At 44.7% G+C, this 24,384-nt stretch overlaps 1 pseudogene across 1 annotated transcript in view; it reads left to right on the top strand.

Moving 5' to 3' along the window:
- Positions 1-24,169, top strand: part of LOC308467622 (inositol polyphosphate 5-phosphatase OCRL-like) — a 38,326-nt pseudogene extending 14,157 nt beyond the window's left edge. The window contains exons 6-15 of the transcript in view: positions 3,631-3,740; positions 7,894-8,029; positions 8,525-8,635; positions 9,098-9,263; positions 18,453-18,661; positions 21,490-21,620; positions 22,144-22,228; positions 22,930-23,057; positions 23,859-23,970; positions 24,054-24,169. The product of the transcript in view is annotated as an inositol polyphosphate 5-phosphatase OCRL-like (transcript). The remainder of the gene's footprint in view (positions 1-3,630; positions 3,741-7,893; positions 8,030-8,524; positions 8,636-9,097; positions 9,264-18,452; positions 18,662-21,489; positions 21,621-22,143; positions 22,229-22,929; positions 23,058-23,858; positions 23,971-24,053) is intronic.
- Positions 24,170-24,384: the final 215 nt, after the last annotated feature.

Genomic DNA, 24,384 nt, shown 5'->3' with positions numbered 1-24,384 from the left:
TGGAGCAGAGACAGCAATCGACGCAGAAACATAAGCAGAAGGGGTTCTCTTCAGGGAAGAAGAACACGCGTTCTGCTCAGTTTGTGTCTGCATTTTCTCGAGAGGAGAGAAAGATACCTCGAGGAACATGGTTGCTGGACTCTGGGAGTAGCAGGATTATCTGCAACAGTCGGGAGGACTTTAAGACCCTGGAGAAGCCAGCCGATGGAAAAGACTCAATCTATCTTGCTGATGGTCGTAGAAGCAAGATTGATGGCCAGGGAACATGTTTCCTGCAGTGCTTGAACACTACTCTACCAGAGACTCTGTTTGTCAGCAGTTTGGACTATAGTTTGCTGTCTGTAAGCTGTTTGATTAATGCAGGGTATAGTGTTAACTTCACACAGGATGGTTGTCTGATAAAGAATGGAACTCGGGTATGTGGCCATGCAAAGTTGGAAAATGGGTTATATGTAATGCAGGACAAGCCTGTTAAAGCAGCCCAGGTGGTTCAGGAAAATTTGCCAGTTCATAAGGGGTGTGTACATGAACTGCACAGAAAACTGGGTCACGCCAATTTCCATGTGCTTTCAGAGATGCAAAAGGTGTGCAAGAACCTAAAAGTAAATAGCTGTAACTGTTTCCTAGATTGCAATGTATGTAAAATGGCCAAATCTAAGAGGAAGCCTGTGGCTTCTAAAAGTGACAGAGTATCTAAAGAGGTTTTAGAACTTGTCCATTGTGACGTGATAGGCCCTTTTCCACAGAAGACTGAAGGGGGCGCCAGATATGCTTTTCTGGTAATAGATGATAAATCACGTTTTAGTTGGCTGTTTTTGTTAAAGCAGAAATCTGAGTGTTTCTCCACATTCAGAGAATGGGTTGCCCAAGCTGAAAAGCTCTTCGCTCGGCCTGTTGTGCAGCTGCAAACAGATAGGGGCGGAGAATTTCTGAACAAACAATTTGGGGCATGGTTGCGATGTAAGGGGATCACTCATCGTTTGACTAACCCTTATAGCCCTGCTGAAAATGGTCTGTGTGAAAGACGTGGGGCTGTAATACAGTCAGTAAAGGACTGCCTGCTAGTGGATGCAGGATTGGGTCACAACCATAGGCTGTGGGGTGAGGCTTTTCTGACAGCGAACTTTTTGATTAATAGAACCTGGTCTAGCTCTATAAAAGATATTCCTTATCGTGTGTTGTTTGGGAAAGAACCAGAGTGGACAATGCTCCATAACTGGGGTGCTTGGGCACATGTAAATATCCCCAAAGCTCAGCGCCAGAAAGGGGGCGCTAGAGCGCAGAAACTGCGGTTTGTGGGATATCAGTCCTATGGCAAAGGGTGGCGTTTCAATTTATGCCCAGGACGCTTGGTTCTGTCATGAAGCGCAGACTTTGCTGACCAGGACAGATGGACTGCGATCCATGCCAACCCAGATTGCCTACTGCCCCTGCAGGTAAGAGAAGAGGCTTCTTCTACGCCATTGGCAACACAGGAGCAGGATGAGGAGGAGGAGGCACAGATTTCCCCAAAGGATGTGGCAATAGATAATACTTCTCTAGAGGAAGAGGAAGAAGAGCCAGAGATAAGGGGCGGAGAAGAAGTACTTGTGCCTAGGCGCTCCCAGCGTTTAAACAAGGGTGTACCTCCTCAGCGTTTGACCCTAGGAGGAGTGAGAGTATGCAATGTGAGTTGTGTGGAACCACAAAGTTATAATGAAGTCTTAGACTTACCCCCTGGAGAACATGCTTTGTGGCAACAAGCCATGAAAGAAGAAATGGACTCTTTTAAACGTAACAAAGTGTTTGAGGTTATAATGCCGCCACCTGGTGGCAGAGTGGTGTCATGCAAGTGGGTTTACAAAAGAAAAACCCTTGCATCTGGGGAACCATGTTTTCGAGCCAGATTAGTAGCCAGAGGGTTCACTCAAATTAAAGGGGAGAGTTATGATGAAGTGTTTTCTCCCACTGTAAAGAGTGAAACTTTTCATTTAATGCTTTCCATTGCTGCTGTAAGACAACTAGCAGTGCACCATTTTGATGTTGATGCTGCATATCTGCATGCAAATTTAGACCATGAAGTGTTAATGAGACAACCCCCTCTGGGTTTGAAGAGGGGAATGGTGCAGTCTGGCGTTTGAAAAAAGCTGTTTATGGTCTCAAACAAAGTGGAAGGTGTTGGAACCAGTGTTTAAATGAAGCCCTTGTAAAAATTGGTTTTAAAAGGAGTGTGGCTGATCCATGCCTGTACACCAAGGGGACAGGCAACAAATATCTAATGCTCTTAGTCTTTGTTGATGATTTGCTTGTAGCAGGGAGTTCCACAGATGAGATCCAGAAGCTCACAAGTCAACTGGGAAAAAGGTTTAAGCTTAAAGCCTTAGGGCCTGTAAGTAGAAGTAAGGCAGGAAGCTGATGGAAGCTTCCTATTGAGCCAGAAAGAGAAAATTCTTCATTTGATAGAGCAGTTTGGCATGGAAAACTGTAAGCCAGTTCAGACTCCCATGACACCAGATTTCCCAAAGACAGTGTGTGATGATGAATTTGATCAGCCTGAGTTGTATCACTCAAAAATAGGATCACTGTTGTATTTAAGCCAGTGGTCAAGGCCAGACATTGCATGCGCTACAAATGTTCTGAGTCAACGTGTATCTAAACCCAGTACTGCTGATTGGTGTGCTTTGAAAAGGCTTATCAGATATCTAAAGGGGACATTAAATGTATGTTTGAAGATATCTAGTACACAAGACGAAAAACTAGAAGTATTTGTTGATGCGGACTGGGGAAGCTGTGTAGCTACCAGAAAATCTACAAGTGGAATGGTTATGATGTTTGCCAATTCCATAATTGGATGGAGGTCAAAGAAACAAGGATTTGTTGCGACCTCATCCTGTGAGGCAGAATATGGGAGCCTGTCGCTAGCATGCAATGAAATCATGTGGTTTATACAGATACTAAAAGATCTAGATTGTAAAGTAGATTTGCCTATCCAAGTGTATGAAGATAGCCAATCGTGCATTGCATTAGCGGGCTCAGAAATAATGAAATCCGCACCAAAACATATTGCTATCCGTCATGCGAATGTTAGAGATTGTGTACAGAATGGGGTAATCAAACTGGAGTATTGTCAGTCACAAGATAATATTGCTGATTTGTTTACCAAGCCTTTGCCAGCAACATGTCATAATGAATTGATGACAAAACTGGGTTTATGTATATAATGTATGTATGTATTGTTTCTGTTGGGGTTTTTCGCATTTAAGAAACAGAAGGGGTGTCACGGCTAAAATGGCCGCTGTTTCTTTAATGCGAATAAAGCTGGGTCAGCATGACTCAGCGGCCTGCAGCAGGTTGTATATATAAAGTGAGAAATGTTAGTTTGTGCTGAGGCTGGTGTTTGGGTTGGTTGGTTGGTTGGTGGGTTGGTTGGTTGGTTGGTTGGTTGGTGGGTTGGTGCTGGTGTGTATAGTTCTTCCGTCGTGTTTTGCACAAAGACTTTTAAGAATAAAACTCTGCAAGGATATTCTCGTGGACTCTTTTATGCAGACAAGGGTCCGAGGACCAGGCTGAAGAGACAAAGGGAGGTCAGAACCCTTTCCTTCTTTTTTTTGCTTTTTACAAACACTGACAGCGATTTCTTTTTGGCTTTAGCTGAACATTCAGCGTACCCAAAAGACAGCTTTTGCTGATTTCACAGAGGGAGAGATCAAGTTCATCCCGACGTACAAATTCGACTCTAAAACAGATCGCTGGGACTCCAGGTAAGCGCCTGCTTGGTAGTTGAAACTAATTTGAAACTAACTTTGGATTGTTTAAAAGAGGATACTATTGACTGTTACAAAGAGAAACTGTTTCCCCCTAGTGGAAGCCTTTGAAACTGGTTGATTTACAAGAGTTGGACTAGGGGAATTTCCAGCTGCAAGTTAAAAACCGTGAGACTCTGGGACTGACCTTGAATCTTTCAAATGTTATGGTAAATGGAAGAGGAAAAACAGACCAGTCAACTGTTGATAAAACATTAAGGTCTGGGAGGACTTGGTAACAACCCAGGAGAGGTCTAATATTAGGCCCTCCTGTTCTTTTTGTTGCTGTCTCTGTACTAGTACATTTGAAACTAAGAGGAATGTCGACAGAAGAGGCTTTGGTGGCTGCATTATATAAGATAAATGATTCATTGGATCAGCTTCACAGGAAAATGGACATGATAAATGCGAAAGTGGACGTTTCAATTGTTGAGGTTGACTTGAATGCAGGGAGTATGGACAATGCCAATACAGAAACCACCCAGAAATTGATACAAGAACCTATTTTGATATGGCAAGCTGTGGAGGAAGTCAAGGAAAAAGCTGTTGCTGTTGAAGGTACAGAAACACAACTGGAGAGAAAGAGAGCCCCAGCCCTACAGAGGCAATTTGATGAACATAAGTTGACGCTCGCTATGACTGAACTTAAGGAAAAACAGACGGATTTGAGGATTAGAGTTCATCTTTGGTGGACATGCCCAAGGATTAAGACACTCTGGGAGATGATTCATAACGAAATGAAAAAGGTATTTAAATATACCCTTTTGAAGAAACCAGAGGCCTTTCTTCTGGGCATGGTCGGTCAATTGGTGTTAAAGAAGGATAGAATTTGTCACATGTATGCAACAATAGCAGCAAGAATACTCATTGTGAAGTACTGGAAGACACAAGATTTAGCTATCCGGGAAGAATGGCAGATGAAGTTGATGGACTATATGGAATTGGCGGAAACGACTGGCAGAAATCTGAGACCAGGGAGAAGAGTCGGTGGAAGAAGACTGGAAAAAGTTTAAGACTATGTATAGAAATATTGCAAAAATAATGAATGTTAGAAAAATGTTGGAATGAAGTTATATGGTTTTAGTAGAAATGTTATAAGGAATTAAGTATAAATAGACTAATAGAGTATTAAAGGGAAAAATAAGATTAGAATATGTTAAGATAATTATAGGATAGAAAACAGAGGAAGATGGAAAGGAATTGCTGAAACAATTAATAGAAGTGGAATACAAAAAGGGAGGTGTGAGGAGGTCGTGGAAATATGGGAATGAAAGTGAAGACATTGAAATTGTTTTGTGCTTTAAATGGTTTGCGTCTTGTTTTGTTAATCTAATCTTTTTTCTCTTTTTCTTCTTTGCTTTTTCTTTTCCTTTTTTGTTTTTTTCTGTTTTATTGTGTGTAAATGGTTGGAAAATCAATTAATATTATTTTTTTTTAAAAAAGATAGTTGAGCCTTTGTAAGTAAGTCCTCTCAATCATTCTTCTGCAAGGCTTGTTTGTTTTTCCTAGTCTGCTGAGATGCTAGTAGTGTCCTGCCTTTCCATCCTCCTGAGCAGGCTAGTAAAACATATATTTTAAAAATGGTTTTCTGCTAAGCAAGCTGTTGGAAGAGGGCTAGAGTTGAGGGCTGGATGGACTTCCTTTCCTCTGCAGCCAGAATGGACACCAAGCCACGGAGGAAGAGAGAGATCCAGCTCTCCTGAGGCATCTGATCAAGGCTTGTCATGCCAGGCATAAAGCAGCTGGCTAAGTACTTTGGCAGATGTTTATCTCCTTGAACAGCCCCCCCCCCCCGATTTATAACAGGAGACACGTTTCTTATAGTTGTAAAAGGAAATTACAGGCTGGGAGCAAAAGGTCATATTGACCATACAAATTACAGAATACAATCAAGCTGCAAAAACACTAATTAAGAGTTGGTAAATAGTGAAATTTATTGTTTAACAGAAAATACCATGGGCCTCCCATCAGACTCGAGCCACATCTTCCTAAGGTTAAAGGGCAAGAGCTAATAGAAACAGCAGCTGGCTTGAAAGGGGGGTGTAAATTTAAGGGGTTGCTTTTGGAAACTGTTTTTACTAAGTTCCTTTTTACTTTGAAAAGGCCTTTTCTTCTAAAAATCTATATATGTTATGTATGAAATATATTGGCTTAAATGTAATTATGCAAAGGATTTAGAAAGTAAGAAATGTTAGATTCTTATGTTAGATTCTTATTTCATTGATGGTGTGTGAGAAGGTGAACCCAAGATCTCTGTTTAAGACAAAAATTAAAACCATGAGCCATCTGTTTTAGCCATCTGTTTTGGAGTGAAAGGGCAATAGGGCAATAGGGCAAAGATGATCTGGTAATTAAGGTGCCTGGTCGAGGCAAATGTAAGATATATGGCTACTTGTCTGCCATTTATGGATAGAAGGAAATATAGCTCTTTGTCTCCCATAAAAGGTAATAGGAAATGGGTCTATCTTTTATGATTGGTTCTAGCAAACAGCCAATAGGAATTTCAACCAGGCTGATTGGACAGAGGCAGCCAAAGGAGGAGCAAGGGGGCTTGGCTGAGGAAATATAAGTGCTGGCCATCAGGGCTGGAGTGGGCAGAGCTTTGGTATTCATATACCACTGTGTCTCTCATTTATTTGTCTGACAAATAAATTATTATTTTAATTTCTCTATTGCTGCGTTGAATATTTCATTCCAGCTAAGCGTTAACCACAAGCAGGGTGCTACACTCCTTCACCTGCTCACTTTGCTTGCATGGAATTCCTGGTTGCCAAAGGCTGCTAGGCGAGTTGTGAAATGCAAGGCTGTGATATGTTGTCTTCCTCAAGCCATCCCTGCTCAAAGTCTCTGGAAATGTTTTGGCTCCTTTTCCACAAGCAGCCTTTCCCCCACATTTGTCCTGATAACCAGCATCCTCTGTTTCATGGCGTGTATAAGCAGAGAATCCTGTTTGTGTCAAGGAAGTCTGGGAAGTAGACTTGGTGCTCTCTCAAGATGAGTCTGCCAGGGCATAAGAACATGAGAGCAGCCCTGCTGGATCAGGCCATTGGTCCATCTGGCCCAGCATCCTGTTCTCACATTGGCCAATGAGATGCCTCTTGGGGAGCCCACAAACAGGACCTGAGTGCAACAGCACGCTCCCCTCCTCCAAGCCATACTGCTTCTCTTGGTGGAGTATGTTCTGTGGCCATTATGGCTAGTAGCCATTGAGCCTCACCATCCAGGATTTGGCATATTCTTGTGGTTCTGGACAACTGTCAGAAGCCACCTAGGCCTGCTAGTTTAATTGCTCTTGCTGTGGTAATGGGGAAATCAAAAGGACAGGCGGAACATGTAGTGACGAAGCCGGAAAAGGGCAGGCTCCTTTGGGCAGCATTTCAGGTGCCAGAAAGGGTCTTTTGGATCACTGAAAAAATAGTTCCTGTTACAGATAGGTAGCCGTGTTGGTCTGCCATAGTCAAAATAAAAAAATCCTTCCAGCAGCACCTTTAAGACCAACTAAGTTAGTTCTTGGTATGAGCTTTCGTGTGCAAGCACACTTCTTCTTGCACACGAAAGCTCATACCAAGAACTAACTTAGTTGGTCTTAAAGGTGCTACTGGAAGGATTTTTTTATTTTGAAAAAATAGTGTCTGAACAAGAATAACGGGGCCCCTTGCTTTGGGGAAGGATCATCATTTGGTGGTGTGCCATATGCTTTGTATGCAGAGTCTCAAGTTGAAAGGCACCGCCACCTGAAAAAGGATTGGGCCACAGAGAGCTGCTGCCAGCCAGAGTAGACTTAATTAATTGTGGGGTTGGAAGGGATCACGAGGGTCATCTAGTCCAACCCCCTGCAATGTAGGAATCCAAACTGGGGGAGGTCAGAAATTCATTCTGACCTGGTAGAAGGCAGCTTTTGATTTCCTAACAACTCTCTCCATGAGGCAAAATGCCTGCACACCTGCAAGGTCCGCCCCTTCAGAAGTTGGACTCCCAAGCCCCATCATCTCCAGCTCTTGACCGGGTTCAAGATCACACGCCATGTGTGAAGCCAAAGTTTGACTGTGTGAGCCTTGTGTGTTGCCTCAGCCAGTCCAACAGTCCTGGTGTCTCTCCTGTCTCCTTGCAGTGGGAAGTGCCGTGTGCCAGCATGGTGTGAGCCAATCCTCTGGAGAGGAGGCAGCGTGAATCAGCTCAGCTACCGAAGCCACATGGAATTGAAAAGGAGCGACCACAAGCCCGTCAGCTCCCTCTTCCTCACAGGGGTAACACCTGCCCTGGCCAGGGCTATCGTCTATTCAGGGTTTTTAGTTGCCTGCTATGTGGCACCTCCTCGAATCTGGGCAAGCCCTGACCAACAACCAGGCCCCTTTCCACAGAGCTCCTCCTTGGCCAATGACTTCCGGTGCAAGGAGTGGGCAGGTTCTGGCTCTGTTAAATCCCTAGGCTTCCATTCTCCACTGTTCTGAGTACACGCTGCTCCTGCAGGCATGGCAGACCACATGGGCTGAACTGTATACCTTAACCGTTGGCTCCATTCATGCAATGGAGCTTCTGTGGTACTTGGCTTGGAGCATTTGGCTTCAGCCCATTGGGTCTGGAAGTCACAGCCGCTGCCATCCTGGGGAAGCTCTCAGAGTTACAGTACTTGCCTCTTTCAGGGCTGGGAACAGGGGGGTGCATCAGGCCTTTCTGCTCTTAACTCATGCCCCCCCCTTCAGTCCATAGCCCCAACAAATGTGCTCTGCCCCCCCCCATAGGTGAAGGTTGTGGCTGACCGACGGTACCAGAAAGTGTTTGAAGATATTGTTCAGTTGATGGACAGGATGGAGAACGAATTCCTTCCCTCCCTGGAGGGAGGTAAAGACGAATAGGATCCTCTCCAACCCCTTAAAGAGGGTTTGCTGCAAAAAGACCAGGGGGGAAAGAAGCCCTTGGCCCATCTAGCTCAGTCTTGAGCAGTTCCCCAGGATTTCCGGGGGATCTCTCCCAGCCCTACCTGGAGATGCTGGGGATAGAACCTGGGACCTTTGCATGCAAGGCAGATGCCCTTCCACTGAGCGGCAGCCTCTTCCTCTTCCTCGCAGGCAAAGACTCCAGGGGTAGCCAGCGTGGTGCCCTCCAGATGCTGGACTACAACTCCCATCATCCCCAGCCAACATGGCCAGTGGCAAGTGCAGCAAGATCTGGAGAGCCCCACGTGGACCTGTTGCATGTGCAGTCCCCTAAATGAGAGCCCGGGGCCAAGGACAAACTTCCCCCTGGAGCACGTTTCCTTGCCTCTGCTGAAGGCAAGCACTCTCTTTCCTCCCCCCCCCCTTTTTGCTCTGCAGTTTCCGTTTGAGAATGTGAAGTTCCGGTAGCTGCAGAAGGAGAAGTTCCAGATCACAAACAACGGGCAGGTCACCCTCCACTTCTCCTTTATCCCCAAGCTCAGTGACAACCAGTATTGTAAGCCATGGCTTCGCACTGAGCCCTGCGAGGGATACTTGGAGCCCAGCGCGTCTCTCTCTGGAATCAGAGAACTGTAGAGTTGGAAAGGGACCCCAAGGGTCATCTAGGGAAGTCCTTGGTTTCCTTTTCATCCCCCCTTTTCCCCTCCTCTTCCCAACCCTCCTCCCTCAAACCTTGGGAGTTTGGTAGAGCAGGGGAGGCTTAACATTTGTGGGCTGCAGAGACTTCCGGGTTGGTGCCATCGGTAATGGCGGATTCCCTCTGAGTTTCTGAGGGACCAGCTCGGTGGGATCGGGTCTGACCCCTGCGGCGAAGTGGGGACCCTTCAAAAATCACAGGCGGGTGAAGCCTGTGAACGTGGGGACTTGGCGGGCACCTTTTGCGCCCCCCCAAACTGCGAAGGGACCCTTTTATGGGCTCCGGAGCGAGACGGGGTGAGCGGCGCGGTGCTGAGAGTCGACTGCTTCTTCCGCGGAGTGAAGCCGCACAGCCGTTATCGGAGAGCGCTGACTTTTTCCTGGGACAATTTGACTTCGAAAGCAACTACCCGTGAGTAGGATAAAATTGGATTTAAAGGGAAAAATAACTTAATTCGGCACCGAAGCGGGAAGGTATAAACAGGAAGTCCGCCTTCCTTTCTTGTAAACAGATCAAAGCAAAGAGACTGTAAGTGGAAACTTTGAAAGAGACTGTAAACAGATCAAAGCAAAGAGACTGTAAGCGGAAACGTTTGAAAAAAGACTTAAATCCTAACATCAGAAAAGCGATCTCCCCTCCGGATTGCAGGAGAGGAGGGGGGAAAGGTTTGAACTGTATTTATCTGCAAAAAAAAAAAAAAGAGGGAAAGGAAGCTAAAATCCACCGCTTAGAACCTGGGAACGGACTGCCCTGAGACAAGGAATGCCGCTCTGTGAAAAGCACTATCGGTAAACAGAGTACTTTTGACAGCTAACTCTGCAAGAGAGATACAGTGTTTCTGGACTTCTCCTGGCTTTAAAGTAACTGATTAAGTGCAATTGAAACTGTTGTTTTCTTGTGAATTGGGGGATTTATAAGGACTACTTTTTTTTAAAAAAGTTGCAAGCTTTGACTGTTACTGTGTCCCCCTAGAGGAGGTTTGACATTGCTACAATAACAACTGGGCTAGGGGAATTTTCCATTTCAAAACAAATTCTAGCCGTGGGATTGACCTTGGACTTCTATGAGAGTGTTATGGCAGATGGAAGAGGAAAGTTAGAGTTGATTCAGGAAGAAACTACTAGGTCTGGCAGACCCTATCGGACAGATACTGCGTCGCAGCGAAGAGCTTCAACATCTGGTCCTTCTGGACCATCTGGATTATCAGGGGCTGCACCCCCAGAAGTTAAACCAAAAGTAATGTTGTCTGAAGACATTTTGGCCCTGGCACTAGGAAAAATTAATGAATCTTTGGAAAATTTAACTAAACAAGTAGCTGAAACAAATAAACAAGTAGCCGAAGCATCAGTTAAAATTGACCAAAATACTACAAGTATTAATAATTTGGGACAGAAGGTGAATACCAATACAGAGACTATTGAGAAATTGTTACAGGAATCTGCTTTGACCCGAAAGACAGCCGAAGAAGCAAAAGACATAGCAACTGCTACTCAAGAGAAGATACCACCGATATATAGGCAACTCGAGGACCACGGTTTGACGTTGTCTATGATTGAATTGAAGGAGAAACAAAGAAATTTGAGAATCAGGGCTGTACCAGAACTTGAGAAAGATAACTTGACTGACTTTCTTACGCAGGAATTTGCAGACTTCTGGCAACAGGATTTGGGGAAGGAAGAATTTAAGATAGTGAGCGCATTTAGACTTGGAAGAGGAGGAAGGAAGAACAAGGTGAGAGACTGTTTGATTACCCTTCGAACAAAAGAGGAGAGAGACAAAATCTTGAATCTGCATTACCAAAAGACTCTGGAAATATATGAGTCAAGTGTGGAGATATTTAAGGACATTCCAAAACATCTTTTGGACTTAAGGCTTAATTACGGAGATCTGGTTGCCCTGCTGAGAAGTAAGAGAATCATCTTTAGGTGGGAATTCCCTCAAGGCCTGTCCTTTAAATATAAAGGAAGAAAGATAAAAATAAGATCAGTCAATGACAAAGATAGATTCTTGAAAGACCACGGAGAAGACCTACAGAAAGAAGTGGAATCTGGAGAAGAGCCAAAAGCACTGGAAAGAGGAATACTAGATATAGCAAACTTATCTTTTGGATTGCATGGTTCAGAGAAAGTGACACCACCAACAGAACAAGAACAAACACTTGGCGCAGTTGGAGGTAAAGAGAAGTAACCCCATCATGGCTCTGCAACTATTAAGTTGGAATTGTAATGGCCTCAACTCTCCTCAGAAAAGGAAAAGTGTTTTTCATTTACTAAAAAAGGAACAATTGGACTTGATTTGCCTACAGGAAACACACGTGATAAGGCTACGTAGGAAAGTATTGATCAACAAGAGATTGGGACAGGAGTTTATTTCATCTGACAAAGTTAAAAAAAGAGGAGTAGTGATTTAAGCAAAGGAGAGACTATCACCGAAATTCATTTTTAAAGACAATCAAGGAAGATTTGTGGCAATTGAAATTCAAATTCAAGGAGAGAATTTTTTGATAGTAGGAATTTATGCACCGAATGAGGGGAAATCTGAATTCTTTAAAAAGTTGCATGAGACCTTAATGGACTATTTGGATTACAATCTGATCTTGATGGGGGATATGAATGGAGTAGTATCTACAAATATGGATAAGGCACAAAGACAGGTAGTCACCAAGGATGGTAGACTACCGAAAACATTTTTCGAGATGACAGACAACTTGGACTTAGTCGATACTTGGAGAACAAAGAATCCGTTGGGAAGAGAGGGAACCTTCTTTTCTGAAGCCAAGATGACATGGACTAGAATTGACCAAATATGGATAACTAGAGGAATGGCACCAAAGATAAAGAAAGTGGAAATTTGTCCAAAAACCTGCTCCGACCACAATGCTGTAAGGATGGAGATGAAACTAATATCAACTGGCTCCTTCAGATGGAGGATGAATGACACCTTATTCAGAGATGAAGAAGTGTATAAAAAGGCCCAAAAAACCTTGAGAGACTATTTTGAAATAAATATGAACACTAATGTTGAAAAAAGAGTAATCCGGGATGCAAGCAAAGCGGTCATGAGAGGGTTCTGATGCAACAGAATGCAATAAAGAAGAGAAGCCAAAATGAGAAGAAAGATAAAATTTTGGAGAAAATAAAAGAAAGTGAGAAGAAATTGAGAGCAAAACCAAAGTCGCAGGAGATTTTGAGAGAAATAAAGTTATATCAAGTACAATATATGGAAATGATGAATCAGGAAATAGAATGGAAAATTAAACAAATGAGACAAAAAACATTTGAATCAGCTAATAAATGTGGGAAATTGCTGGCTTGGCAAATGAAAAAAAGACAAAAAATAAATATTATTACAAATTTAGAAGTGGAAGGAAAGAATATACACAACCCAAATGAGATTAGAAACTGTTTCCAGAGGTACTTTAAACAATTATACATACAAGGGCCACAGAAAGAAATGGACATAGATCAATTTCTGAAGATAAATGGATTACAAAAAATCTCTCAAGAAAGTAAATTAATGTTGAATTATAAAATATCTGAACAGGAAGTAGAAGGTGCCATTCAAAATATGCAATTGGGCAAATCTCCAGGACCGGATGGGCTGACTTCTAGATACTATAGATCCTTGAAAGAGTGGTTAGTACAACCTTTAAAGGAAGTCTGCAATGAAATATTGGAAGGGAAAAGGGCACCAGAGTCGTGGAAAGAAGCGTATATTACACTTATACCGAAAACAGAGACTGAAAAGACTCAGCTTAAGAACTACCGCCCCATATCATTACTTAATGTGGATTACAAAATTTTTGCAGACATTTTGGCCAAGAGATTGAAAAAAGTGTTGATGGAAGAGATTCATAAAGACCAAGCGGGCTTTCTCCCGGGAAGACACTTGTCTGACAATTTGAGGAATATAATTGATATTTTGGAAAAACTAGAAGTGAACATAAATACTAAAGCAGTTTTGATATCTGTGGACACGGAGAAAGCTTTTGATAATATCTCTTGGAGTTTTATGAAGAAGAACCTACAGGGGATGGGGGTAGGCCAAGGCTTTGAAAACGGTACAAGTGCAATTTATTCAGAACAAAAGGCTAAACTAATTGTAAATAATGTGGTGACGGAAGAATTTAAGATAGAAAAAGGGACACGACAAGGTTGCCCAATTTCCCCATTGCTTTTTATTTCGGTCCTGGAGGTTTTGCTGAATATGATTAGAATGGACCAGTTAGTTAAAGGTATACAAGTCGGAGCCAAACAGTACAAATTGAGAGCATTTGCAGATGACTTAGTATTGACGTTACAGGAGCCAGAATCTAGTACCAAAAGGGTTTTAGAACTGATTCAAGAATTTGGTCAGGTTGCAGGATTTAAACTGGATAAGTTAAAAACCAAGGTTTTAGAGAAAAATTTAACACTGAGAGAGAGAGAGAGGTTTCAGAATGAGACAGGTTTAACAGTGGTTAAGAAAGTGAAATACCTGGGGATTAACATGACAGCTAAAAATGGGAATCTATTTAAAGACAACTATGAAAAATGCTGGGCTGAAGTGAAAAAAGATTTAGAAATTTGGTCAAATTTGAAGCTTTCACTGCTGGGTCGTATTGCTGCGATAAAAATGAATGTATTGCCTAGAATTTTGTTTTTGTTTCAAACATTGCAAATTGTGGACAAAATGGATTGCTTCAAGAAGTGGCAGAGAGACATTTCTAGATTTGTCTGGCAGGGCAAGAAGCCCAGAATAAAATTTAAGATATTAACTGATGCAAAGGAAAGGGGTGGATTTGCCCTGCCAGACTTTAAACTTTATTATGAATCAGCAACTTTCTGCTGGTTGAAAGAATGGCTGCTTCTTGAAAATACAGACATTTTGGATTTAGAAGGTTTTAACAACGTATTTGGATGGCATGCATATCTGTGGTATGATAAGGTCAAAGCACATAAAGCATTTAAGAATCATATTGTCAGGAAAGCCTTGTTTAATGTCTGGATAAGATATAATGATTTATTGGAAAACAAAACCCCAAGGTGGTTGTCACCGATGGAAGCAAAAGCACAGAAAAAGCTCAATATGGAGGCCAAGTGGCCGAAATATTGGGAAATTCTGGAACAAGAGGGAGATAGACTGAAATTGCAGAGTTTTGAGAAACTAAAAAACAAAGTGCGAGATTGGCTTCATTATTATCGGATAATGGAGGCATATAATTCGGACAAGAAAATTGGTTTCCAGGTGGAAAAATCAAAATTAGAAACAGAACTGTTAGAACCCAAAACTAAGATTTTGTCAAAGATGTATAACTTGCTGTTGAAATGGAATACTCAGGATGAAACAGTGAAATCTGCTATGATTAAATGGGCACAAGATGTTGGACATAACATAATGATGGCTGACTGGGAACAGTTATGGACCACAGGTATGAAGTTTACGGCATGCAATGCCTTAAGAGAGAATATTATGAAAATGATATGCAGGTGGTACATGACCCCAGTCAAGCTTGCAAAAATCTGTCATTTGCCCGATAATAAATGTTGGAAATGTAAAGAAACTGAAGGTACATTCTTTCACCTTTGGTGGACGTGCCCAAGGATTAAGGCTTTCTGGGAGATGATCTATAATAAATTGAAAAAGGTATTTAAATAAGGACTTCCGGGTCAGCGCCATCGGTGAATGGCGGAGTTCCTCCGACTGGAGGAACGGTCTCTGTGGAAACTGGGGCTTCCCGCCGCGGCAAAGGCGGGGGCCCACTAGAAATCCCAGGCGGGAGAAGCCTGGGAACGTGGGGTTCGGCAGAGCACCAAAGCGCCTCCCCTACTCACGAGGAAACCCATTTTCGGGGCTCCGGAGTGAAGCGGGTGGAGCAGCGCGGTGCTGCGAACTGATTGCTATTTCCATGGAGGGAAGCCGCGCAGCCATCGCCGGAGAGCGCTGACTTTTTCCTGATGACATTTGGACTCTAAATCAAGTACCCGTGAGTAAAAACGGAGAATTGGACTAAGGAACTTTTAAATTTATGAAATTAGGCACGAAGCGGGAAGGTGTAAACAGGAAGTCCGCCTCCCGTCCTTGTATACAGCTTGAAGCAAAGATCTTGCAACCTAATAGCCTGAAAAGTTCTTTTAAAGTTGGAAATTTCCGGCACCCATAACCAACAAAACCCCCTTGGAAGCAGGAGAAGGGGGGGGGGGAATTTGACAGCTTAATCCTGCAGGAAGTGAGAAAAGGAATCTAAATTTCCACTGTCCCAAACCTGGGGACGGGGTGTCGGGACAGAAATCGCTTGAGACGTCCATTGATTGAAAGTGGAGTACTTTTGACAGATAGTTAAAAATAAAAAAAAAAGAAGAAGAAACAAATTAACTTCAACGCTACCTTCTGCATTTTTGCTCTTTAAAGAAACAAAGTATTTGAAATTGAAAGGACCTGAAATTGAAAGTAACTTTCTTTGTTGGATACTTTCTTTTAAAAAAATAATAATAATAATGGATACAAACAGAAATTGTGTCCCCTAGAGGGAGCCTGTCAGTTTGCAGTCGCAGCTTGCATTTGTGAGATTTGGATCGTGGGAACAGCTGTTTGACCTTGTTTTCGAATAGAAATGTATTGGCAGGAAGGTTTGGTGTCTGCCCTTGGTAGGACTAATGTTTTGCTGGAGCAGCTGCACGAGAAAGTGAGTCTGATGAATGAAAAACTGGATTTTATGAGTGCTGTGGCCAGCCAATATGATTTAACAGGGAATAAGGATGAACCTGGCTTGATAAAGCAAGTCCAAGGGCAGATGGAGGAGGAAGAGGCAGTAGCTATCTATTACACAACACAAATGGAAAGACCCAAAGTTTTCCAGGAACAAAAGCTACTGCATTGGAAGATGGACTTTGGAGAGTGCTGGGAAGCATTTGAAGTTAAGGAAGCTTTTAACTCCAGTGTGACCGTGAATCAGGTGAATAACTATCTTCTGGATACATACTTTTTGGACTACAAAGACGAAGATTGGGAGTGGGACTGGGGGGAAGGGGACAATATAATGAAGGAAAATGGAAATTATCACTGGATGGAACCCTCCGGAGACCCACTCCCCCAGAAACCAACAATAGACAAAGAACTGCGTAAACACAAACAAGAACAAAAAAATTTGCAGAAGGGGCCTAGAAGTGATTTAAGGGCCTCGGACATCAGAACACCAGATTGATGGACTATGTAACGGACAGAAAGGACTGATATGACTGAAACCAGGAAGATGGGACGTTGGATGAAAATCATAGAAATTTTTATGATAATTTTGGAATTAGTCTAACATTAATGAAATTTGTCTAATATCAATGAAATTTGAGGGAATATGCTGGAAAGGAACCAAATTGGCTTTAGTAGAAATGATTTTAAGGAGAAATGTATGAATGTGATGAGATTTTTAAGATAAGATAAGGTTAAAGATTAAGGTAAATTGAATAACAGATTATATTAAAAGAGGGAAAGGTTATGTCGATTAACAAATAAGATAGATTGTGAAGATTAATTATAAATTAAAATTGAGAAATATGGGAAGAATTTGCTGAAATAACGAATTAAACTAGAATACGAAAAGGGAGGTGTGAGGAGGTTCAAGAATCAAGCAAATGAAAAGTCGAAATTTGAGATTTGTATTTTTTCTTCTCTTTTTTTCTTATTTTATTATTTTTTCTTTTTTCTTTTTTGGGTTAGGGTTGGGGATTTTTTATGTATTGATGAAACTTTAAATAAATATCATTTAAAAAAAAAAGAAAAAAGAAAAAGAAAAAGGTATTTAAATATACCTTCTTGGAGAAACCAGAGGCCTTTCTCCTGGGCATAGTCGGCCAATTGGTGCCAAAGAAGGATAGAACTTTTTTTATGTATGCCACAACAGCAGCAAGAATACTCATAGCAAAGTATTGGAAGACACAAGATCTACCCACTCTGGAAGAATGGCAGATGAAGGTGATGGACTATATGGAACTGGCGGAAATGACTGGCAGAATCCGAGACCAGGGAGAAGAGTCAGTGGAAGAAGGTTGGAAGAAATTCAAAGACTATCTACAGAAATATTGTAAAATTAATGAATGTTAGAATGATGTTGGATAGAAATTAAGTGGTTTTCAGCTGTAATAGTATAAGGGAGTATGAAAAATGGATTATTAATAGGTAAAAATTTAACGTTACAATATTTTAAGATTAAAGACTAGGATAAACAAAGAGGGTAAGGATTTGCTGAACCAACAAACCGAACTGGAATACAAAAAAGGGAGGCATGAGGAGGTCCGGGAAACAAGCTAATGAAAAATAAGTAATGGAAAGATTGAGTTGTTTTTAACCATTTTTATTTTGTATTTTCTTCTTTTTTTATTTTTATTTTGTAATATTTTGAAAATCTCAATAAATATCTTATTTTAAAAAAAACATTTGTGGGCTGCATTGCCCCATGCTCAAGCCTCCAAGGGCCACACGTCAAAGCAGCTGAGCCCAAAGTGTAAAAGTGTGTGTGACCAGCTTTAAACACACACACACACACAAATGAATTGAAGCAAAACAATGCTGGAGGGTCCCAAAAAACCTTTTGGCATCGCAGGGAACCAGTGAGAGCAGTGGGTCCAAAAATTACTTCTTTAAAAAAAAATGCGTATTTTTATGTTGTGGAGGCACAAAAATATCTTGGGGAACATATAGAACTAGCCAAACTTTTAAAAACTCAATGAAATGTAAACTAAAAAAGAAAGTTACATTGGGGCGCAAAAATCCTTTAGGAGACAAATAAATGCTTTCCCTTTTTATATTCTTTTGTTAGGGTCACTTTCTCTCACCCCCCAGTATCCTGTCACCATCTTCTGTGCAGCTGCTGCTTTGGAGGACTAGAGAGGAAAGTGGGGTGGGGGTGGGAACTGAGTCGCTTCTTTTCCTAATTCTTGAAGTTAAGGTTTTCCCCATACACCTGTGAGAACAGGAGGCTGTACTAGATGGGCCATTGGCCTGATCCAGCAGGCTCCTATTGTGTCCTTCTGTTCAATTATTCACCGTCTTAACTTTTAATTTACAGACAAGCCAACTTGGCTGTGCCAAAGAGTGTATCTACCTGACCTCCTCCCGTTTTAGGTGAGACGGTGGACATTTCCCTGGATGTGTACGTCAGCAAGGAAGAGAAGATTGAGGCTATCTTTGGCCTTCACCTTGACCGTGGCAAGGACTATTTCCTCACCATCAGGGGGAGCTACCTACCAAGCTGCTTCAGGACCTCCTTGGAAGCCTTGTGCTGGATGAGGCAGCCGATTGGCGAAGTTCCCGTCACCAGACTTATGGACCTGGTAGGGAAAGGGGTTGATTTACCTGGCAGGTTCATCTGCTGGATGTCTACCCTTCCCACTCTGCTTGCCTGCTTGAAAAACAGCTGCTCTTCCACTCAGCAATGTGGGGGCTGGGGGTCCTCCGCTGCATTCAGCTTCTGTAGCTGTGCACCCGCTTCCTGTGTGCTGTTCATGCCCTTTGTTTGCCTTGACTGAGTCATCCCAGGTTCTGGTCCTCCCACCTGCCCTTTCGCAGGGCCACTGAACCGTGTGCATTTCCCTGCCATCTGCCCAGATACTGTTCAGCCAACGGGCTGTTTCTTTCTCTTCTCAGGGCCTGTGCCATTAACACCCTTGGTTGTCTTTTGCTCTTGCCTTCCTCCTCTGATCTCGGGGAGAAGACAGCTTCCTAGAAAAGGTAACAGTTGGTTTGCTATCCTCTAGATGTTCTTCTGGCGGGCTCAAATCAGGTACAGGCAACGCCCCGTTTACACGGGGGTTGCGTTCCGAGGTACCGTGCGTTTAAATGAAATTGCGTATATTGGGGACAGCATTGGAAAAGCCTGCAAACACCCTCTAAACTTCCGGAAACCCTTTAGAAAGGCCTTTTGAAAACCAGCAGCACTTGCCAGCCTCCCTGCAAAACTCCTTGCTCCAACTCTCCACAGGCCTGAAAGGTCGGTGCCAAAGCTCCTGGGAGGGAGTCGAGATGCTGTTTCCATGCCGCTTTGCCGCTTTTGTGCTCTTGGGGGGGACATTTTTGCCCCTTCAAGTGCCCCTTCCAGTGTGCATGTGCCCCGAAGGCACGTAAATGGAGTTGCCCTTGTCAACGATCAGCAGCTGCTCCATGCAGTGGCAGCTGGTCCCTTAGGGCAAACCAGGCACTACCCCACCAACCTGACTTTCCTCTCAGGCAACCCGCACCTGCCTGCCTTCTGACTCAAATCCAGTCCAGGTGGTGGCTCTAGCTCTCTGCTTTGGTCTCTTCCCTAGTCTCAACGTGGCCCTTGTAGAACTCGGCAGAGGAGAATGGAGACGAAACCAGAATTTGCCATCACTGCTTGTCACTGATTTTGCGCTGCTTGACTCTGGGTCCGCTTGCGATTGGCAGCACGGGAGGCAGAAAGCCCAGTATCATGATGCAGGCGCCAGCCCCCTCTGGCCCCAAGAGCCAGTTTTCTCCTTGTCTCTGTGCTCAGCAACTGCTGCACAGGCTATACCACTCTGGCTTACTCTTACCACCTGAGCACTGGCATTTGGGAAGCAGTAGTGGCTGCTTTGGGGTGGCTCAGGGAAATGTCACTCCTCTCGAAATCAGATCTACTTGGGTGTATTATCCTAGCCACAAGGAGACAGTGGTGACTGTCAATTTGGACAGCTGTAGACATTTAGAACCATGGAGGATATGTTTATCAGTGGCTACCGGTCAAGGCTATTTCTTGCCACTATTATCAGAAACCACATGCTTTTGATTACCAGTTTCTGGGGAACATGATAGACAGAGTGCTATTGTCCCCGTGTCCCTATGGACTCCCAAGGGCATGTGGTTGGCCATTGTGGGAACAAAATGCTGATCTAACCCAGCAAGGCTCCTGTGTTCTTTAGCATGCACCAGCTACTCTTGCACTAAGACTCTGATACAGTATGTGTCATTCCCCACACCAATACACACACTCTCTCTCTCTCTCAAGACAGGAGCGGGGAGTATTGGGGGGGGGGATGAACTGGGTCCTAATCAACAGCTGCCCTGGGGATGAGGGGGTCAAATTCTCCATCCTTGCCAGCTCCTTTGAGTGATGGGCTGCTTGCCATTGCTGTGCTCCTAAAGCTCTCTTGCTCCCCCCTCCTCTCTTTCTCTTTCTCTTGAATGTGGTAGCTTGAGATAGAACTAACCACCCTGAACATTTCTGGAGAGGAAGATGGGAAGGAGGCCGGAGGCATGGTTCACCAGCTGCTGTGTGCTGCATTGCCCAGACAAAGTCGTGGGCTGGGGCTCCAGCTGTTGCTCAGTTTCTACCACTGCCTCTGCAACGTGCTCTAGACAAGGGGTGGTGAACATGTGACCCCATCATCTCATCATGCTGGCTGGGGCTGCAGCCCATCAACCTATGAAGGCCCATCCATGTTCTGTTGCTGTTTTTGTTACTTATTTCCTGCCCTTCACCCTAAGGTCCCAGGGCAGGTTCCAGCAATTTAAATAAAATGTTAGCCAAACCTCATGTCCACAGCTGCGTATTCAGTAAGCTTTGGGGTGAACTGCACATCCGGAGTGGGAGGATTACGAGCTGCATATTAATAGGGGGAGGGGGAGCTTGGATTTGGGGTGCGAGCAATTTGTTTTTTTGTTTTCCCACTTGAGATGCTTGCTGTGGCTAGGGCCGGGCAATATGTCAATATAGATATATTTTGAAATCAGCTTGAAGTCTAGATAGTGAGACTGGTTTCATAATTTCTGACCTGGCAATATATTGCGAATCATGATGTGTGTGTGTACTATGCAAAAAACACCATGTGGGGGGAAACTGTGAAGCCAGACAATGCTTCTCAAGATTCCTGCAGCCCCTGTGGACTCTGCCGGTTCAGCTTTCCCCTGCCCTCCTGCAGGGGGCAGCAAAAATCACAATGCGGGGGAAACCGTGAAGCCAGCCAATGCCTCTACATAGCTCCATCTTATTTCAGACATCGCGATATATTGGTGTATTGCAGTGTTTAGCTAGTGCTATATCACCGTGTTGAAAGCCAGCTATCGCCCAGCCCTAGTTGTGGCCTCAGAGGGCAAGACTTGTCCACCCAGCTGGAGCAAGGAAAGAATGCATACAGGCACACATTCTGTCAGGCTCTCATGCCAGTCCCGCTTGTCATTGGACCTCCAGGAGAAGCAGTTTCTGGATATCGTACCCCAGGATGGTGATGACTCCACTGAGCGGCCAGAGAGATCTGGCTTTTGGTGGTCCACCTCTTCAAGAATGCCTGCCACCAGGTGAGCTGAGGGGGACTGTACCATTGAAAGCATGGGTGTGGGCTGGAATCCAGTACCAGTTTTGGGGTGTGCAGGTTCCAAACGCCACAATTGATTTATATCTTAGCTACCGACTCGCTCTTACAAACTCCTGCTGTGAGTATAGCGGCACCTTGGTGGAGCGGCAGCGGGTGGGACATCCAGCATATGCTATTCCTTAGAGCGGCTCAGAAGAACCCAAGTGTTCCCAACCATTGTCTGTCTATCCCTAGCAAAGCGGCTCTCTGAGACTCATCACTAGAAGACGCGGGGAATGATTTCACTCTCCCATTGCCCCAAATCATGAGAAGGGTAGTAGGAATGCTACTGTGGAAAGCAGGCGGGATACAATTCTCAGCCCTTGTGCCAGCTCTCTTGGTGATGGGCTTCTCTCCATTGTGGCATTCCTCGACCTCACATTATGCACCCCAGGGCTGGATTGTTCTTCATGCTATCCAGGATTTACCTCATCCCTTCCTAACGCATGGGTGATACTCTGCTTCAGGAGGACCTCTTCCAGACCCCGGGCATGCAGGAAGAGCTGCAGGAGATAACTGAGTGCCTGGACACCAGCATTCCCGAGACGATCCGTATCCTCTTTGGGGGGCATTGTTGGGGAGCAGGGCTGCTTGGTGGTTTTCTTTCGCTCTTGGCTGGAGTGGACCTCACTTTTATATACCTGGTGGCTAAGGTTCCTAGGCCACTCCATCCTTAAGGCTCTGGGACACAGCACAATGAAATGCCCACAGTCAAGTGCAGTCATGCATCCAAACAGCTTCACAGCTTTAACCCCCATTTGAAAACATCAGCCTGGCTAGATAGAGCAGAGGTGGGGAACCTTGAGAGGCCCGCAGGCCCCACATCTAGCATCATACGTGGTGTCAGGTGTGGAGACAGGTAAAGACATGGCTGCAAAGGAGCTTCAAGGGCGCGTTCAATTGTTCTTTGGCAAGCAGGGTTTCTTGACCGCACTTTTGGAGTTGACCACTAGTATTTGTTGTTTGGATTGAAACCATGCCTGCAGAAGGACATTTCCTCAGCAGATCAGCTTTGCAGGCAGCTTCGTCAAGAGGGGAGGTGTGGGATAATTACAGTGGTATGGCTCAGCTGGTAGAGCGTGACACTCTTAATCTCAGGGCTGCGGGTTCAAGGTCCACCTTGCGCCAAAAGGGGGAACTTGCAAGGTGGGCCCAGATGTAAAAGGACCAAGCTTCTTGCTTTGGACCAGCCTGGGAAGGAGGCAGGCTGCAGGTAACAGGACAGAACACTTCCCTTGCCAGGCTGTCAATAGCTGGCAGTGACCACTCGGTGGCCGAAGCTCTGCTCATCTTCCTGGAGGCAGTGCCAGAACCAGTCCTTTGCTATGAACTGTATCAACACTGCCTTGAGTGCTCACATGACAGCCACCTCTGTCGCCAGGTCGGCCCCAGAGCCCCATCTCTTGCTGGCTGGTCTGTGGTGTGTACAGAAGCATAGAATCAGAAGGGATTTCCAAAGTCATCTAGTCCAAATGTTGCTGCGAGTAACAGGAAATCCACTAAAACATCCCTGAAAGCCAGTAAACCGGCACACTGGCAGGAGGGCTAGTCTGGTCTGGGAAGCCTTGTTAACTGCAGAGGTTGCTGATGTCTCCTTTGATAACCATCCCTCTCGGTTGTGGAGGGGGGTGGGGTGCGCACATGTTGCCTTTTTGCTTTCTGACCAGGACTTGTAACAATAGCCCACCTGTTTCAGTGAACCTCGCTTGAATTTCCAACCCAGGAAGCGGCCATATTCTGGGCCATCTAGCTCAGTATTGTCGAAATTGACAAGCAGTGGCTCTCCAGGATTTCAGACAAGGGATGTTCCCTACCCTCCTGGGAGATGCTGGGGGTGGAGCCTGAGACTTTCTGCATGAAAAGCAGAGCAATGGCCCTTCCCCCAAGATATTTCAGTTGGTAGAGCATAAGACTCTTCATCTCAGTGTCCTGAGTTCGAGCCCCACCTTAGGCATTGCAGGGGGTTCGATTAGTTAACCCTCGTGGTCCCTTCCGACTCTACAGGTGTATTATTCCCCAAAGTTCCCAGCAGGGTTCTAGTCCGGTTACCATTTTAAACATTCTTTTTTTAATGCCAGGTCTAAACCTGCAAACACAACAAGTACACCGTGCTAGTGATCCATGCCCCTCCTCTAGCAAAGCTCTACACTGAAACTCCAAACCGCCCCTCCCTGTCTTGCCGGTGATCTGCCAGTTGCCGCGGTCGCACCAGAACGTGTTCCGCTTCGTGGTGGCTTTCCTGCGGGAGCTGCTGAAATACTCTGAGAGCAACAACGTCAGTGGCAACATGCTAGGTAAGGCCTGCCTGTCCTGGCTGGGAGCTGGCCTTCCTCCTGCTCCCGCCTCCTCTCATGCAAATGTTTTCGCTTCCCTGCAGCCACCCTCTTCGCCAGCCTCCTGCTATGGCCTCTGCTCAACGTTCTGCCGAGTGCCATCGGCTTCCTCCTGGGCTTCCTGCTGGGGGCGGATGACTACGAAAGGTGCCAAGCGTGACTGGAGACGAAGTGGGGAGGGAAGAGGCAAGGCCCAGCCTCTGTTCTCTGGTGCCTGCCCTTCCCCTTGTGCCATCTTGCCATGTGCCAGCTCCCTTCCCTGTGCTTCGCCCTTTCCACCTTTTCCTCTTGACTCCTGACACGGTTGCACACTTGGCTTTCCACATGGTTCCAGGGCATTGGCAGCAGGTTCAGGGTGTTTGGGGAGGGACCCTG

Source organism: Podarcis pityusensis (assembly GCF_964106645.2).
Source record: "Podarcis pityusensis genome assembly, chromosome: W".
NCBI classification, from domain to species: domain Eukaryota; kingdom Metazoa; phylum Chordata; class Lepidosauria; order Squamata; family Lacertidae; genus Podarcis; species Podarcis pityusensis.
Note: the sequence above shows the minus strand (reverse complement) of the source record. Positions and strands in the feature narration are given on the sequence as shown.